Raw genomic sequence first — 19,396 nt, forward strand, 5'->3', positions numbered from 1 at the left:
TTAGATTGAGCTTGTTAGGATAAGCCCTTTAAAGAATACCACAGTCAAGTAACAGGATCTACAAAGTGTCTGCCACATGTTCCCCGTATACAGGGGAGCAGCATGCCCCTAGAAGTGACGGACATGTCTCCATACAGAATTACCTAGATACAAGGCCGCCATCTGATCCACCTAAGTGCAAACCAGAGGCCTCCACCCGCCATGCAGGATACTCCCCTCCTCCAGGCTCCTCCCACTTGTCTGTGTGTGCGAACAGGAGGCAGCATCACTAAATGAGAGCGCCACCTGCTGGTAGCAATGAATATGTCTCCTCTGAGGCAGAGGAGACAACAGTGGTGCAGTTTCCCAATTCCCAGTGGGTGCCTCACTGGCTGAGAAGACTTTTCTGGAAGAAGGGACCCTCCCGGGACAGCGGTACTAGATGCTAAATCCTGAACGGCCCCAATGAATCTGAGATACCTGGTACCAGCAGGTTCAGATGTAAAGATGGCCACAGTATTTTCACGGCGGTGCATGCTACATAATGGGTAACGATGTTCATTTTTTTTGCTCTCCCCGGCACAATATGGCAGGGCTGACTGATTCATTTAGCATACCAGGACTATTTAGACCCAGCACCTGTGTGTTATTTGCACATTTTTACCTTGTGTGTCTGTGATAAGTGTGTATTTGTACGTGTTGTTGGTGTATGTGTGGTCTGCGTGCACCACTTTTCCCTTCTTACCATTAAGGTACAGATTAGATAGTGTAGATGTCGAGGTCTGGGCGGTAGGGTGGGCATTTCATCTTTCTTTATTTGATGAGTTTTTCTTGATTTTTCTCAGCAGTCTACGTGGGGTCATTATTTTGTTATAGACTTTTTTTTTTCCATTCAAATATTTTATAGAGGGTATTGATTTAAAGAAGCACTCCGCTTTTTAATTTTATTTTACCTATACTGCACACCAGTATTTTAGCAGTGTAATTTGTTGCATCCATATGTTTTAAACCTTTTCATTACTATTCAACCTCAAGTGTGACCACCAGCCGAGAACTTAGAGTCACTTTAAGTTCACAAAATATAATTTCATTTAATTGAGAATGGTGTAACTAGTAAATTTCTAAATCACTTCATTTTAAAAATCTGCCTGCATCCACCTCAAAAAAAGCTGTAAAGTGGTGGCCACTAGGGGTCTCACTTCCATCTATGTTGCAGTCCACTGTCTGCTCTCAGGCAAGATCCGTCCCTGGTAACAGAGACTCAGAAGACGGCTGAGAGGAAGTGGGGGCGTCAGAGCTAGCTGAGATCCTGAGCCTGATAAAGGACTGCTTCTACACTGCTTCTGAATTCATAAGAGTGTCCTGTGTGTCTGTAAGTGTGATTTCCCCCTCCTTAGGGCTCATGCTCATGACCGTAGCCTGTTTTGCAGTCCGCAGCGTCCAGCTCATAGTAGAACAGTCCTATCCTTGTCCGTAATGCGGACAAGAATAGGACATGTTCTGTATTTTTGCGGATGGCAGGGAACGGACATACGGATGCAGACAGCACACACGGTGTGCTATTCGTATCTTTTGCAGCCCCATTGAAGTGAATGGGTCCGCATCCAATCCGCAAAAATTGCGTATCAGATGCGGACAAAAAATACATTTGTGTGCATTAGCCCTTATCTGTTCGGTGAGCTCCAGAGCTGAAAACAAATATAGTGGGAAGTAAAGGAAAGGATATCACAGCAGTACAGTGCTGGCAGATTTCACAGAAGAAATATACCCCCTGCTTCTGAGTGAAATGCATCCAGCTGTGCAGCTGAAACATGGCTGAAAAAAAACTTTAGGGAAGCCCAAATATAGCTGTTCTTTCACAGTTATGATTGTAGAATAAAGCACAGCCATTATGCAAACTTTTTTTTAAAACTCAGGTACACTTTAATGTGTAAATAGTAACTCGGTCTCTTCTTGTGGTTGACTTCCTGTGACTTCATGAATCAAATCCCTCCTGGAAGCTCAGATCCTTCCACACGTTCCATGTTCCTCTGTATGTTCATGTATTCTGTTGAAGATATAATGCCTCCCCTATGTAAAGGACCAGGAGTACAGATACTGTATATATAGTAGGTAAGTGTATACAAGGATTAAAGAAGTGGGCCAGGCTTTTTCATATTGATGACCTATCCTCAGAATAGGTCATCAATTTCAGATTGGCGGGGGTCCGACACCCAGTACCCCCACCGATCAGCTGTACGAGGATAGACATAACAGTAGTGAGCAGGAAGACAGAAGGGAGACAGCATTTGTGCATTGTGCACGCCGTCTACCCGTACAGCTGATCAGCGGGGGTGCCGATCAATGTCAGTCAATATTAAAAAGCCCCGGCAACCCCTTTGACTGCAGTTATATAAACCTCCTGGCTCACGTTGCCTGCCTGTACCATCTGTGTGTGCTGACTCTCCAGTGTAGTTCTATAAGATGTAGTTTCACACTGGTCTCCTGCATGTAAGAGCTGAGAGGATCAAGAAGAACATGGAGACCCTGCAGTGTGAGGGGACAGCAGTTTTGTGTCACTGATCTGTCATGGCTGCCCTTACATGGAAAAGTGCAGTGTGGTGAGAATCCACCCCCTCTGTCTCTACAAAGCCAGGCATGATATGAAATGTACGATTCATTAGGAAAACCATATCTGAGGGGAAGAAGGATCAATATGGCTGACAACACACAACTGGCACTTCAAATAAAACAGGTATACACATGAGCCTTTTTCTTTAATAATGGCCTGTCCTGCACTATGTAGGCAAGAAACAAAATCCTGGAGTGCTTCTTTAAGGAAACATGTTAAAGTAGCAGGAGGGCACACACAACAAACAATGGACAAATTACTCAGTGTTGTTTTGACTAATTTTCTGATATTTTATGGGTTTGATTTTTTTTTTATGACATCCAAAAATAAACCTAAGAAAATGGGAAATGGCCCTTAATATTTTCTGTGTTGAGATGTCGTCATTGAAAGTCTCAGGGCCAAAGCCTAAATAGAGTGACAACATGCTGTTCCTGATTTCTGTCAGGTGCAGTTGTCATGAAGCGCGTGCAGGGATTCAAATACCAAAATCATGAATGGCCCCATAACTACCACTGTTCAACCCAGGTAGGTGGGTAGTTGATCTGAATTCATACTGGGTGTCTATGAAAACACTGTACCTGATGGAAAGCAGAGCAGGATATGCTGCCATTAGAATTCCTCAGTAGTGCAGCCTCAGGCTTTGGGCCTGTAGAAAGGGGTTGTCCTGAAATAAAAAACAAAACAAAAACAAACATACCTCTATCCCCTACCATTCCCATATTGACACTTCCTGGTGCCTCTTGACACACAGGAAATGACTGCTCAGCCAATCACAGGCTGCAGCCACGACCCACCTCATTCAGTGATTGGCTGAGTGCTAATTTCCTGTGTGTCAAGAAGCAGCAGGAAGCAGAGGCTAGTGAGGGACTAAGAACGGGATCGGAATTTTTTGTTTGTTTTTTTTTATACAGTATTCTGAGCCTTTTTTCTATATTTTTATTGACCAGACAACCCCTTTAAATACCTCCATCCTTGAAGAATTGGTCCTAGAGAAGTCCCATTAGTCAGATTTTTGCTATCCTATAAATGATGGTATTTGTAATCACCTCTCTGTTTACCTCTAATTATTCCAGAGCATGATGAGGACAGGAGCTTCTGCTGAACACTAATGAAATTGATTGGGGCATGCATAATGCAGTTGCTTTATACTGATGCGCCGATCAAGGAGTGCGCGATGGTCATGTGAATGTTGTCATGCTGTCACCAGAAGGAGTGCAAGAAGTGCTTCAAGTGGGCATTGATGTCATGTAAGTGAAAATCTCTGGAAGAAGTATATTAGTAAGTGCTAGGATTTAATGGTACCTTAGAGCTATTTTCGGTGGCCTAGAAAACCCCCTTAAAGGGAACCTGTCACCGGGATTTTGTGTATAGAGCTGAGGACATGGGTTGCTAGATGGCCGCTAGCACATCCGCAATACCCAGTCCCCATAGCTCTGTGTGCTTTTATTGTGTAAAAAAACCTGATTTGATACATATGCAAATTAACCAGAGATGAGTCCTGTCCCTGACTCATCTCACGTACAGGACTCATCTCAGGTTAATTTGCATATGTACCAAATCTGTTTTTTTTACACAATAAAAGCACACAGAGCTATGGGGACTGGATATTGCGGATGTGCTAGCGGCCATCTAGGAACCCATGTCCTCAGCTCTATACACAAAATCTTGGTGACAGGTTCCCTTTAAACCCTCCAAAATTTTTAGCAAATGGGTTATATTCTTAAAGGAGTAGTCCCAGGATGAAATATAATTTTCCTTTGTTAGATCAGGCAAAACAGAACACATTTTTAATTGGAATAATATTTTAAAAATGTTATGTATCTATATATTGCTGTTACAGACTTGTTATGGCGCCCCCTGCTGTTACTTTAATTCTATCTCAAAAAGTCCCACTAATGTGTCCAGTGCCGGTGAGAAAAAGTTGCCCTGATTCTTATCGGCTGCACAATAGCAGGAATCACTCCACTGCCCGTGTGCAAGAGGATTCTGGCCGTGCTACTGAGCATGTGTGACCACGAGCACTGGACGCATTAGGTGGATATTATCAGAGAAAACAGAAAGGGCGCCATAAGAAGTATATAACATCAATTTCTAGATGCAGGAGAGTGTTTAAAAAAAAGATTCCACCTAATAACCGTTTTGTCTATATTTACCGGTGAAACAACAGGGATAATATGCAAAGGATGTCTTTAAAGGGGTGGCATATCCAACACATATGACACATTGGTGGCATATCCAATGACAGATAGGTGCGGGTCCAAGAGGCCTAGAACAGAGCCCCCAAAGTGAACGAGAGCGCACTGCGCATGCGCGGCTGCCCTCCATTCAATTCTATGGGAGTTCTTAAAATAGCCGAGCACTGGCTTGACTTCGCTATTTTCAAAACTTAATTAGAGATCTCACTGCGCAAGTGCTGCCACCACTCCATTCACTTCTATGGGACTGCTGGAAATAGCTGCTATTTTAGGAACTTCCATAAAATTGAATGGAGGGCGATCACATATGTGCATTGCACACTCGTTCACTTTGTGGGCCCAGTTCTAGAGATAGGTCCGGGTCCCACCTCTGTCTGACATTGGTGGCATATCCTAGCGATCTGCCACCAATGTGTGAGGGGGACACACCCCCTTTAAGTTTTCTTTTGAATCAACTTTTTGAAAAGACCACCCTGAATTTTTTGGGACATGTTTATTTTATCATCTTAGATGTATATTGGCACTGGGTACCGCTGGGTGGTGGTTGCAAAAATAGTTGCGCACTTTATACACCTACCGATGATGCCAAGGGGCGGACTGGGAACTTAAAGTGGCCCTGGAAAAAATACTAAAAGTGGCCCCGTTTTGTAGTCGGGTCCAAATTGATGGAAGGCAGGGCCAACAATACCATTTTGCGGCACATTACACCACCCCAACAGAGCCAAATACCACAGGCCGTCACAAAATACATCCCCAAAAACTTCCACTGGCCGGCTGTGTGGCATCGGCCCACGGGAACTTTCCCTGTAAGATCTCTGGCCAATCCGCCCCTGCCGGATCGACTGGTCATATCTGTTCTTCGTGGATCGCATCCATACAAACCTTCCTATGTCCTTCCACTGAGACCAGATATGACCAATCTATGATGCTTGGCGGGCTTATAAAGAAAAAATAGGTGCCCCCCCCCCCCCCCCAGGACCACAATCGTAACACAAGCCATGCTAGGAATTAGGGCCTCGGTTCTTCTAGAACCAAATTAAACTTCATGAATGTGGAACACAGAGCTGACCACATAAGAGTATGTGTCATGGAGGCTGCGGGCGCGGAGACGAAGGCCGATATGTAGGTTGTGTGTGTGTGTAAGGTAGTGTCTTATATGTGCTGTATGCGCGTAGGGGTGGAGTTGTGTATGTGTGGTATTTGTGTAGGGGTGAGAACCTGGCTCTGAGAGATCCCTTATATTATTGAAAGCCACTCCTTTCCCCTGTGTACTGGGAGAGAGGGCTCTGCAGCAGGCGCCTTTCCCCCTCCTATGGGCAGAGACTAGGAGGGAGAGAGCTGGGAAGGGAGGCGAGGGGTTATATGGCGATGCCCCCTCCTCTCCCCTGCAGCCCCTGTCTGGCTGGGCCGCACATGCGTACAAGCCGCAGCCCTGGAGTAGAACTCATGTTGGAGGGTCATTCTCAGACAGTTCTGCAGGGCTGCGATAAATCACCCTGCACATTCCCACCCCTCCCTCCCTCTGTCTGTCTCCCTCCCTCTCTCCCTCTCACTCTCTCTCTCCTTCCTTCCTTCCTCCCATCAGCTTGCCACCTCTCACTTTGCAGCCTCTTCTCCCTTGCTTTCCTTAACCCAGGACCCCCCCTCCCCCTTGTCCCCCCAATTCTCACCCTCTAAAAATTGGGGAATATAATATGCTCCCCCATATCCTAGCCTTTCCTGATGAGTCAAGAACACCCTTTATCTTAAAGATCTAGGGAGGTTCGGTGCCAGATAATAGGGAGAAAAAAAAAAGAAAGAAAGACCCCTCTCTTCATTTTCAACCACCCGAACTGACATCCCCAACTCGGCTACATTATGACTCCTGGATCCATCTAAAGGGTGATCGATGCATCTCTACTGGATCTAGAGAGAGAAGACTCAAGAAGCCTCCTCCAGACAGGGATCCACAATTCCAGACTGTGTTGTGTTTTTTTTTTTTCTTTTTTCTTTTTTCCTTTTTTTTTCGGTTGGGGAAGAAAAATCTATAGCACATAAATCCGGAAATTCAAAAATATATCAGACGAGGGAAGGATTTTTTTATTTTTTGAAATTTTTATTAGATTTTCCTTCTTTTTTTTTTTTATTGATCTTGGCACCAAAGAAGACGGGATTCCTTTTATCCTACAGATATTGCAACCTGCAAAAGGTGAGAATGGGGGGGCAATTGGAGGGAAGGGGGGGGGGGTGACCGACGGGAGATCTGAAGCCGATAATTGGCAATGTATCTGTATCAAAGGCTGATACATTGTATAGGTTACATATAGATTACAATGTATCCCCCCCCCCCCCAGGTGCTTCATGTTTATGGGACTGTTCTAAAAAGTGTCGCTATATTAGTGCTTGGTTGAGTACGGCGTATAATATGCTGGGCAGCTAGTGTATAGGGGGTACCTGTCACATCACAATACTAAGGGGGGAGGGCAGACTGTCACATCATTATACTGGGGGAGGGGAGTCCGGGGGGATTTTCTATACGTACCCCGCCAGTGGGAAGTGTGACGGTGTTACTGCCAGGTTCCTAGCCTGTCATATGTCACTGAAAGGAAGCTGTCCGTCACTATAGATTATCTAAGGGCCCAAGGATAATTGGTGGCACGAAGTAACATGTACCGTAGCCTAATTCATGTAATATTTAAAAAGCATCCGACGAGATCGGTAAGATACAGCGCAATGAGTATCTGCGCCTACCCATGATCCGCATGAAAATAAATATTTCAGACCCCCTTCTACATATATGGGCTAAGAATTTCCCACGTTGGGCAATGCAAATTTTAATTTTTTTTCGACCAAACGTTTGCAAAATGCACCAGAACGCTCCCCTGATAAGGGTGTAGGTTTTTGGGTCTCTGGACTGCTTCAGCCTGGGCCATTATTGACTCCCTGGTCTGTGGGTTGCTAGAAGGGAGATATTCATGAGATTATTTATCGGTGACCGTTTCCCCTGTAGGATATAAGAGGCGGCAGTAGAGAATTTCAAGGCCAGGCGTATCTCTGATGTGTGGCTATAAATTAATGCACATGTGTCAGACATAATTATGGAAATGAGAGGTCTTTGTATTAGGAGCGTGGATTCTGGCAGCGAATATATACGGTTGGTTTACAGGAGCCAATGATATCGAAAGCCTTGTACCGATGCCACTAAACTACTTATAATATCCCCAGAATCTAATGTATTACCCCTCTGTCATCAGCCAAGACTGTCTGTGAACCGTGATGGGTTAGAAAGTATTATGGTAGGAGAGGAATCTGCCCTGAAATGTGAATGTATTAAGAGGAGGAGGAGGGGTGATGTCTGTGTATTAGGAGGAGGAGAGGTCCGTGTCCTGATGTCTGTGTATTAGGAGGAGGAGAGGTCCGTGTCCTGATGTCTGTGTATTAGGAGGAGGAGAGGTCCGTGTCCTGATGTCTGTGTATTAGGAGGAGGAGAGGTCCGTGTCCTGATGTCTGTGTATTAGGAGGAGGAGGAGAGGTCCGTGTCCTGATGTCTGTGTATTAGGAGGAGAGGTCCATGTCCTGATGTCTGTGTATTAGGAGGAGGAGAGGTCCGTGTCCTGATTTCTGTGTATTAGGAGGAGGAGAGGTCCGTGTCCTGATGTCTGTGTATTAGGAGGAGGAGAGGTCCGTGTCCTGATGTCTGTGTATTAGGAGGAGGAGAGGTCCGTGTCCTGATGTCTGTGTATTAGGAGGAGGAGAGGTCCGTGTCCTGATTTCTGTGTATTAGGAGGAGGAGAGGTCCGTGTCCTGATGTCTGTGTATTAGGAGGAGGAGGAGAGGTCCGTGTCCTGATGTCTGTGTATTAGGAGGAGGAGAGGTCCGTGTCCTGATGTCTGTGTATTAGGAGGAGGAGGAGAGGTCCGTGTCCTGATGTCTGTGTATTAGGAGGAGGAGGAGAGGTCCGTGTCCTGATGTCTGTGTATTAGGAGGAGGAGGAGAGGTCCGTGTCCTGATGTCTGTGTATTAGGAGGAGGAGGAGAGGTCCATGTCCTGATGTCTGTGTATTAGGAGGAGGAGAGGTCCGTGTCCTGATGTCTGTGTATTAGGAGAGGTCCGTGTCCTGATGTCTGTGTATTAGGAGGAGGAGGAGAGGTCCGTGTCCTGATGTCTGTGTATTAGGAGGAGGAGAGGTCCGTGTCCTGATGTCTGTGTATTAGGAGGAGGAGGAGGAGAGGTCCGTGTCCTGATGTCTGTGTATTAGGAGGAGGAGAGGTCCGTGTCCTGATGTCTGTGTATTAGGAGGAGGAGAGGTCCGTGTCCTGATGTCTGTGTATTAGGAGGAGGAGAGGTCCGTGTCCTGATGTCTGTGTATTAGGAAGAGGAGAGGTCCGTGTCCTGATGTCTGTGTATTAGGAGGAGGAGAGGTCCGTGTCCCGATGTCTGTGTATTAGGAGGAGGAGAGGTCCGTGTCCTGATGTCTGTGTATTAGGAGGAGGAGAGGTCCGTGTCCTGATGTCTGTGTATTAGGAGGAGGAGGAGGAGAGGTCCGTGTCCCGATGTCTGTGTATTAGGAGGAGGAGAGGTCCGTGTCCTGATGTCTGTGTATTAGGAGGAGGAGAGGTCCGTGTCCTGATGTCTGTGTATTAGGAGGAGGAGGAGGAGAGGTCCGTGTCCCGATGTCTGTGTATTAGGAGGAGGAGAGGTCCGTGTCCTGATGTCTGTGTATTAGGAGGAGGAGAGGTCCGTGTCCTGATGTCTGTGTATTAGGAGGAGGAGAGGTCCGTGTCCTGATGTCTGTGTATTAGGAGGAGGAGAGGTCTGTGTATTAGGCCTTATTCACATGTCCGTGTCCGTTTGACATCAGTATAGCATTTGTGTACTTTTTCACAGATCCATAGACTCCTATGGGCATTTTATTGTCTGCAGCACAGGCCAGAGTAGTGCCTGTTGTTTTTGTACCGACCCTTGGTCAGTGGAGAAACAGGTATTTGAGAATAAACACAGTAAAATCAATGGATCCATACATATTGGCACTGTACTGATTGTAAAGCTAGCCGTACACATTAGATCGATGTCGGCTGACCTTGCCGATTTTAGCAGGGCCGGCCAACCCTGTGCTCTGTATTGGAGATAACTAGAGATGAGCGAATTTCATATTTAGAAATTCGTTCACGCTTCGTTTACTGGTAAAAGGTGAATTGCGTTATGGATTCCGTTACCACGAACCATAACGCATTTCTATGACGGCATTCCGTTATTCATTCCGTCATAATAAAAGTCTATGGGCTGCATCTTAACGGATCCGTCTCATTTCCGTTATTCCGTTCCGCTGCATAACGGATTCGTCCCGTTTCCGTTATGCAGGAGAGGACTCCCCTTGCATAATGGAAATGGGACGGATCCGTTATGCAGCCCATAGACTTTCATTATGACGGAATGAAAAACGGAATGCCTCTAAAGGCATTCCGTCATAGAATTGCGTTATGGTCCGTGGTAACGGAATCCATAACGCAATTCACCTTTTACCAGTAAACGAAGCGTGAACGAATTTCATAACTGGAAATTCGCTCATCTCTAGAGATAAGGATCGGGTACTTGCATTTCAACTGCCCAATCCTTTCAGGAATATAAGCTGCCACCAGCGGAGTTCTTACCTCTTCATGCATACTTGGCCAAACTGAGCGTGCATGTACACGGGGATTACAAGCGCTCAGCCGACAGCTATATTATCTAAGACTGCGACAATCCTATTTCTCTATGGGGGAAAAAATAGGTTGTAAGCCACCCCGTGACCTCTGCCAATAACACTACCGTGTCAAAAAAAAAATCTGTAGCCGGAAGGTCACTTTCAACTTTTTTTTGTTCATAGGGAAACACTGAGATCTTGATTTTACCGCCGCTTTCTGGTGTCGTAGCGTCGCCTTCCGCTAACCATGGCATCAACAAGTGCGATATGTGAAAAAGGCCTTAGCAGGAATGTGAATGTCCCTGCCTTGACTTTATTAGAGAGGGTTGAGAAGGTACATACCTGCACACTTACCTGCACAAATCACTGGTTGGAAAGCGCATAAATTGAACTATTCATGAAATTAATGGATATTTGCCTCGTGCAGATCTCATCGTCTCAGGCCTTTTCAGTTTCAGAAATCCACGGAATAACAAAAATCCGATCTGATAAAAAAAATTCCAAGGGGAATTTTCCACGGGTGTGCATCCGATTCTACTTGTGGGTGCATCATGGATTTGGCCTCATTCGCACGTCCACGTCCGTGATGAAATCCGTGATAAGACGGTCAGTGATTTATCCGTGAAGATGTCTGTGAAGGATCCATGCTGGTCCGTGTGTCCGTTTTTTTTTTGCTCTCCCTGTGTTTCACAGACACTGTACAGCTCAAAATGAATTTTTATCGCATCTCCTCCTAATGGTGGATGGAACACGGATGGCATCTGTGTTGCATCCGTGTTTTTCACAGATCCATACACTATAACGAGCGTGATGGATCCGTGAACACTGACAAAATAGAGCATGCCTCTGTGCAAAAACACGGATGTGTGAATACACACATTAAAATGAATGGGTATCTGCTCTCTCCGTGAATCACTGACGTGTGAATTCTTGCAGGTTTCAGCCTATGCATTGCAAAGGGTAAAAATCTGCAACATAAATTGACATGCGGCGTGGATTCCGCGTGTTTTTTTCCTTCTGCTGCTGCTGTAGTACGCTGCGGATTGTGCACCTGCAAAATTTGGATGCAAAATCCACAGCATATGTGTTTCCCCGCAAATTTACACTCAAAGGGGTTGTCCAGGACTTTGATATTGAGGCCTTGTCCCCAGGTCTGACATCATGGACCCCACCCATCAGCTGTTTAATATTAGCTCCGGCGCCAGATCTACACAGCCGTGGACGTAGCTGGTAACGGCTCCCATTGAAGTGAATGGTAACCAGCTACACAATGGACGGAGCCGATCGGTGAGGCTGAGGGTTGTCATGCTATACATGACCTATTCAGAGTATAGGCCATCAATGTCAAAATCTTGGACAACCCCTTTAAGGCTACATTCACACGTCAGTATTTTTCTATAATCCGATTTTCTGTCCGTTTTTTGCGGATCCGTTGTTCCTGAAAATGTTTCCGTATGTCATCCGTTTTTTGCGGATCCGCAAAAAACGGAAACATGTATAAATTTCAATAAGCAAATAAAGTTGTTTGGATTTCTTTAAAAAAAATAAAAAATAAAAAATTCAACGGATTCCGTATAAAACGGATGACATACGGAATGACATCCGTATGTCATCCGTTTTTTGCGGATCCATTGACTTTGTATTGTACCAGGATCCGATTTTTCAGGAAAAGAATAGGACATGTTTTATATTTAAACGGACATGCGGAACGGAACAACGGAAACGGACAGCACAGACAGAAAAAACGGAACAGATCAGGAAAGAAAAAACGGACGTGTGAATGGACCCTAAAGGAAAGGGTCATAATCTGGAGATGATGTATATTTTCTATGTGCTGAGATCTTTCTCCAGGCAGTCCCATGGGCATGGATCCTGTGTATCCCATAGAGGTCAGTGATCTCCAAGGCACTATCCTATGTAATATCCCCCTTCCTTTCTTTAAAAGTAATTGCACCCAGCTCCTGCCTAGTTTTGGCCCTTTGGGGTGTCATTAAGGGTTTGGCTACACATATCACGGCCAAAATCTTCGTGTAGCCGAACCCTAAAGGTTTTGGGAATGCTGCCAGCGGACATAGCGTGTCTTCAGAGATGAATGAGGCCATGTATATAAGACGTGGGTGTGTGTAAAATCCTGTGTGTGGGATTGGACTGCACGGGGCCCTGTGTGCTCTGATTGTTGCAGCGTCGGACCCTGCATACCCTTGCTTTGTGGCCCTGGTACCAGCTCGATAGACGTGAGTGCCCCTTTGTATTACAAAGCGAGGTTCTGTGTGACCCGGAGCTGTGTGCGTGAGGCACAGTGTATCCTGGGGCTCTCTGTGAGGTGCTCTTGTATCTAGAGCTGAGTGAGGCCTTGTGTTTGGGCATTAGATATGGGAGGACCTGGTGCTTTGCTGTGCTACAAGCTTCCCTTAGGCCGGGCCTTGTATGCACCTCAGTGTTTGGGGCCCTGTTTATGTCCAGAGGTGGCCCCTTGCCTTACCTCATAATAAGGGCTCATTCAGACGGCCGTAGTGTTTTACGGTCTGCACATGGCCGGCACTATTATAGAAATTCCTATTAGTGACAAGAATAGGAAATATTCTATCTGTTATGTGGGGCTGTGGAACGGAACTACGGCATGCTGTCCGCATCTTTTGCGGCCCTATTGGAATGAGTGGGTCCGCACCCGTTCAGCAAAACTGCGAAACGGATGCGGACCCATTCATGTAGTCGTGTGAATGAGCCCTAGTGCATATGAAATAATTCTTTATATAGTCTCAATACACAAAAATCTAAATTTTTGCAACTAGGCCCAAGCACTGCACCCGTCTGCAATGCTATTTTCTAGCAACAGCATTTGGTCCATTTACAAGTCCTTATTCATTTGTTCTGTTACAGTCAAAATGAGCCCCCAGAAGGTTTCTTCACCACCCCCACTTTGGAAACTGAACCTCTTCAGCCCTTATGTCATTTTACCCACTATCCCAGGTTTCAAGTACATGTCCACCCTTTCCTGACAATTTTTAAAATTCCAAATTGGTTTAAAATGATTTGCTAATTTATTAATTAATAAATATACCTTTATTGCTGGTAGAGCTTAGTTCCAAATGAATAGCAGTCTGACAGCCACCTCTAGGGGGAGCTCACTGCACACTGTGTCATTATTGAGTTCAATGTATAAACAGTATGCTCCTAGGCTCCCCCTAGTGGTGGCTGCAGGAAGCTAGAATTGTATTCTCTGCCATTGATTTGGAGCTCTGTGCCTGATAAATGCAGCTCCAGCACTTCAGGATTTCTTCTGTCTCCTTAAAGGGGTTATCCAATGCCTATAATGCCCGCCCATATGCCCGGGCCCCTCACAGAGGTTGTAATTGCCTTGCTTCCCGGCACCTGCGTCGCTTCTGATGGCGACACCTTCACACGACGCCGGATGTTTTCATATGCGCGACTGGGAGATGCAGTGGCGGCCGTGCAATCATCAGAAGCGACACTGGTGCCGGGGAGAGGGGTAAGTACAACCTCTGTGAGGGGCCTGGGCATATGGGGGGGGGGGGGAAGGGGGGATTATAGGACTTGGATAACCCCTTTAATTTTTAACCACTTCAGCCCCAGTCATGGACACATGCATATTAAAAAGCTTGGGCTATCTACTGTATGTGTTAGTTAAGCCGTGTTTCCTGGATATTCCCAGAAGCCATATTATAATGAAAAGATGTCGTAATAAGATCCAGCGGCTAATCTGCTTGATGATGGCTTCCGCATTTACAATTTACGTAAAGGATTGAGCTAATTCGGAACCCTAATGATTTCCCGTTACCATAGAGAAGTTAGGGTGACCTCTATCTCCCCCGTAAATATACACGCTGAGATCGGGCAAGAATGGGGAGACAAGCGTCTGCAGGGTACATCTGGCGCCGCATATTTTCCGTTTTTTTTTGCCCTGAAAATGACAAAAAGGGAGTTTCGGCTAGGCTGCGACTGTTTCGGCTAGGCTGCGACTGTGTTTACGGATGAAGTTAGATATAATTCATGTTACGCAGCCGATATAAATTCATTATCTTGTTGGAGCCCTGTCTGCCGCTCCTTATCTGAGCCGCTTGGCTTCTCTACATGACGCGCCGGCCATCAGCTTGTGCCCTGTTCATACCTGTCAGACAAGCTAACAACCATATACACATGAACACAAATCATCGTCGGTGATATGTCTATTACCTGCCCGCTGTCATCTGTCACCGAGGTGGAGCAGGGAATGACATGAGCACAGACTGCACATCCATCACTTGATGTACGGCGGTGCGGGCTCGATGAGCTGAGCGGCGTTTACACGGCACACGGGTTCTCCCATGATTAATGTAAAAAATAAAAATCAGACATCATATAGGACGTGACAATCTCTTTCTAATAAAAAGGTAGAACCAGCCCTGCACCTCACATGGATCCAGAGATCTCCCCATTCATTGCTCCAGTTGCTTTGCTAGATTTATATCAGGCTGGCAGTTAAGGGGGCGTGTCCTTTTTGCTGCAACTGTCTGACTCCCAGGACTGCCCGCCATCAGCTGTAAGAAGGAGACCGCAGCACTCCCCGGAGCCACAGCCTCCTCACAGCGTACCATGCACTGCGCCGTACATTGTATAGCGGCTCTGCTTGGTATTGCAGCTCAGGCCTATTCACTTCAAGGGGAATGGGATATGCCTTGGCCATGTGACAAAGAACAGTGCGTGGCACTCACCACAGCACCAAAGCCTCTTCACAGGGTGCCAGCAGTCCGAACCACGCCGATCTGATATTGACTTATCCTGAGGATAGGTCATCAATATCGAACCCCTGGAATCCCCCTTTAAATTAAAGGGGTTGTCCTACGAAAAATGTTCTACAGTTTTCAAACCAGGACCTGGATCTGAATACTTTTGCAATTGCATGTCATTAAAAAAATCTAGTATAGCCACTGAGCAATTCAATAAAATGTATCTGTATAGCGCCACCTGCTGTTTGCTCTTTTTTCTAAATTCTCTTCCCAGCTCACTGAGGACGCACATGCTCAGTTCCATCCTTCAACTGCCACCAGCTGCGGCAGAAAGGACACGCTCCTAAGCTGACAACTTAAAATAAATCTAGCAGAGCAATGAATGGGGAGATCTCTGGATTCATGTGCGATGCAGGGCTGGTTCTTTGTTAGAGGCCATCATGTACTACTAGGTTATGTATTATTTTAAAAAAAAATAATTACATTATTTATGGGATAATTCCTTTAAGGCATTTATCAGGGGCCAACTAAACTAAAGCAGGCCATAGAAATGACATTTTGTTGGTGGCTCTTATAGGAGTTTTCCAAACTTACAGATATTGATAAACTACCCTCAGAATAGGTCATCTGTATCAGATCGGTGGTAGTCCGACACCAAGCATCTGTCCGTGGTATCCGCCGATGCAGGAACTAACACAGAGAACAAAGAAGAGGCAGACAGCTCCATCTTCTCTGTAGTGGCCGTGCCTGGGTACTGCAGCTCAGCCCCTGTCCACATGTGTCAGATCTACTCTCTGTCGTGTCCCCTTTGGTGACACCTGCTCTGTTAAGCAGGGGGGCAAGAGATTACGTTTTCAGAGCTGCCTTTTTTTGTTATGTCCTACATCCATCTAGTATACAATTACTGGACTGTATATACAGACGGGTTTGCAGAAGCTGAGATTTAGCTGATGAATGTTATAAGCAATATTCTGGAGTTCAATTATTACAGATGTGCAATAATTGCAAAGGGCAGGAAAGTTAATTTCCATTTTCAGAAACTCAAAATTTAGATAAAATATTTTCAGATTCTCAGCTTAAAGGGCCCAAAACTCTCCAGCTTATATATACGTGCATCTAGAGTTAGGGCTCATGCCCACGAACGTAAGGGCTCCGGTCCGCAATGCATGGGCACAGACCGTGGAGCAGCCGCATGCTGATCGCGGACCCATTCACTTGAAGGGGGTCCGCGTTCTGCATCTGACGGTCCTCACCGCAATAAAATAGTGCATGCGCTACTTTTTTGCGGTGCGGAAGCATGGTCAGAAACACCACGTAAGTACTCCGTAGTGCTTCCGTGGGGTTCTGATCCGTGCCTTTGTTCCGCATCCCCTGGATTGCGGACACATTAAAGTGAATAGGTCCACAATGCGGGATGCACCCGGCCGGTGCCCGTGTATTGCGGACCCGCCGTATACGGGCCGCAATACGATCACGGGCAACACATGGTCGTGTGCATGAGCCAGGGGTTGTCCGGGTTCAGAGCTGAACCCAGACACAACCGCATCTGCACTCATTCACCATGAATTTTCATGAGATTCTGTGACGTACCGGGCTCTCTATGGGTAAGCTAGACAGAGGCTTCCGCCTAGCAGTGTGCCCGGTGACATCATCGGCACTAGTAGGTGGGCTAGGGTTTTTACAGGCTAGGGCAGCGCTAAAGACTATCCATTAGAGCCGGTGACATCACCAGGAACACTGCTAGGCGGAAGCCTCCGCCTAGCAGTGTCGAAAGGCAAACAAACAGCCCTTGCCTTGCGCTATACAGGTGAGTGGTAAAAGAGAGAAGATGCGGTTGTGTCCGGGTTCAGCTCTCAACCCGGACAACCCCTTTAAGGGCCCTTTACGCGGGCCAAGAATTGCACAGATTATCACTAACGAGCGTTCATAGTAACGCTTGTTAGAGATAGTCGGGTGGTGTAAATGTACCGCCAATTATCCGATAAAACGCTCGGGCACGGGGTAATGCGATCGTTTGTGCGTACGCAGAAATTATTGTGCCGTGAAAATATGATCTCCTGTGTTGGCAACCAACGAGTCAGTATGGGGAAGAGCAATGGCATTCGCGATCACTACTCCCCATACTGTGGAGGAGATTGCTGCATGTAAGTGCACCGGTCGCCTCCGCTAGCGATCAGCAGATTGCCGGGAAGGAACGCTTCTTTCCTGACAACCTGCTGTAATATCATCCTGTGTAAAGGGACCTTTAGTATCGTTATGGGCAGGGATTTTGTGTCATCCCACAGAAGAGCACTACGGTCAGCTACTGCTCAGCCTGAAATGGCACAGTTAGATAAGATCGGCTTCTGGTTTTCTCCCAGCACTGACTATTCCCCTCTGAACGAGTCCTTTGATTTGAAGCCTCTAGGGTTCCAGCTGACAGAACTTGTGATGCAGCCTTTAGTAGCCCTCATGCCCTTTACATGACTGGCGGATCCAGCCATCAAATGACGGTCTCCATCAGCATCAATCCTATGTGTATATGGCGACTGCTGACCAACATGACAGACCGCTGAAGGCGACGTTAGGGTGACAGCGTGAATACAGCATCGTATAACAGCCCGCCATGTAGTGCTACTCCTAGGGTCTTACAATAGACACTGAGTATAAACGCAAATGTCGGGAGGGAGAAGCCGGACTGTAGGATGCGTCCTGTGGGATGGAGGAGCGTTAGGGCGTTCACCTGGTCACTTATGGCCGATGTTCTCCGGGGGAAAACAGGAGGAAATTCTTGAATGGATGGAGCGGACATGCTTAAACTTGTGAGGATTTAGCCTTAAGTCAGTAACAACTGTGGTTTATAGTGGGGGGTATATTAACGCCATCTTAATCCCCTCGTCCGGGTTGTTGATGTTAAGAAAAAGGCATCTCGGAAAAAACCTGCACAGAATCCAAGTGTGCAGGCCTAGGGCTCCACAGGCTCCTGATAGAGGTAAAATATATGTTGGGCCTAAAGGGGGTCTTCCAGGAATGAAATATCGATGACCTATCCTTAAGACATGTCATCAATATAACCTCTGTGGGATTTTGACTACTGGCACCCGTGTTGTGCAAGAATGTGTATGTGTATGGGGGTTGGCAAACCCCCCGATGTGGCAGGACCTGTAAAGGAAGCGTGACTTACCTGCTTCCCGGTGCCGGCTCCCCGCTCCTTCTCTTCCAGGCCTGGAATAGTCCTCCCTCGAGGTTAACATCTGGTTTGACATCGCCGCAGCCAATCATTGGCCAGGGTCGAGACAAAATCCCCTTGCGTCATGTGACCATTTGTCATGATGTAAGACAGGCATGCTCAACCTGCGGCCCTCCAGCTGTTGCAAAACTACAACTCCCAGCATGCCCGAACAGCCTACAGCTATCAGCCTACAGCAGGGCATTGTGGGAGTTGTAGTTTTACAACAGCTGGAGGGCCGCAGGTTGAGCATGCCTGATGTAAGGGGAGCCGTTCCCTTTATGTCAACCAGATGTTGACATAGAGGGAGGAGAAGGACCTGGGAGACAGCACTATGAGACAGGTAAGTAATCTTTCGTTTATAGGTCCGTCCGTCCCCCTCTTCTTTCACAACCCCTTTAGGACTGAACGATTTTCCGTTTTTTTTCATTTTTTACTTCCGCCCTTCCGGAGTATAACTTTTTTTATTTTTCCATTCACATAGCCATATGAGGGCTTTTTTTTTTTTTTGCGGGACAAGTTATGCTTTCTAATTGCACCATTTAATGTTGCATACAATGGAAGATAGAAAAAAAAGTCCTAACGCGTGGGATTGGACAAAAAAAACGCAATTTTTCAATAGTTTTATGGCTTTAGTTTTTACAGCGTTCCCTATGTGGTAAAACTGACCTGTTACCTTGATTCTTAGGGTCAGTACGATTACAGCAATACCACATTTGTATAGCTTTTCTTGTGTTTTCTTTGCCATGTTTGCTGACATAAATACTGTGTGAGGGCCCCTTTTTTTTTTATTATTGATACCATTTTGGGGGTACATATAAAATTTTGATCAAATTTATTCAATTTTTTTCAGCCTTTTTTTTTTTTTTCATTATGGCATTCACCGTACAGGATACTTTTAGGATGCGATGATTAGGATTTTTATATCTTTATCGTTTTATTGTTAATTTTTAATATGGGGAGAAGGAGGTGAATAAAATTTTTATATGTTTTTTATATTTTTAAAAACTTTAT

The 19,396-nt window shown here is 46.1% G+C and overlaps 1 protein-coding gene across 2 annotated transcripts in view; it reads left to right on the plus strand.

The window, feature by feature from the left end:
- Window positions 1-19,396, plus strand: part of GLIS2 (GLIS family zinc finger 2) — a 42,877-nt gene that overhangs the window by 1,828 nt on the left and 21,653 nt on the right. The window contains exon 3 of one of the 2 annotated variants that reach the window (XM_040441825.1): window positions 3,664-3,837. The gene's annotated coding sequence lies outside the window, so the exon portion shown is untranslated. Of the gene's footprint in view, window positions 1-3,663; window positions 3,838-6,345; window positions 6,974-19,396 lie in introns of those variants that run through there. The other variant, XM_040441824.1, reaches the window with a different exon arrangement.

This window comes from Bufo bufo, chromosome 7 (assembly GCF_905171765.1).
Source record: "Bufo bufo chromosome 7, aBufBuf1.1, whole genome shotgun sequence".
In the NCBI taxonomy this organism is placed as follows: Eukaryota; Metazoa; Chordata; class Amphibia; order Anura; family Bufonidae; genus Bufo; species Bufo bufo.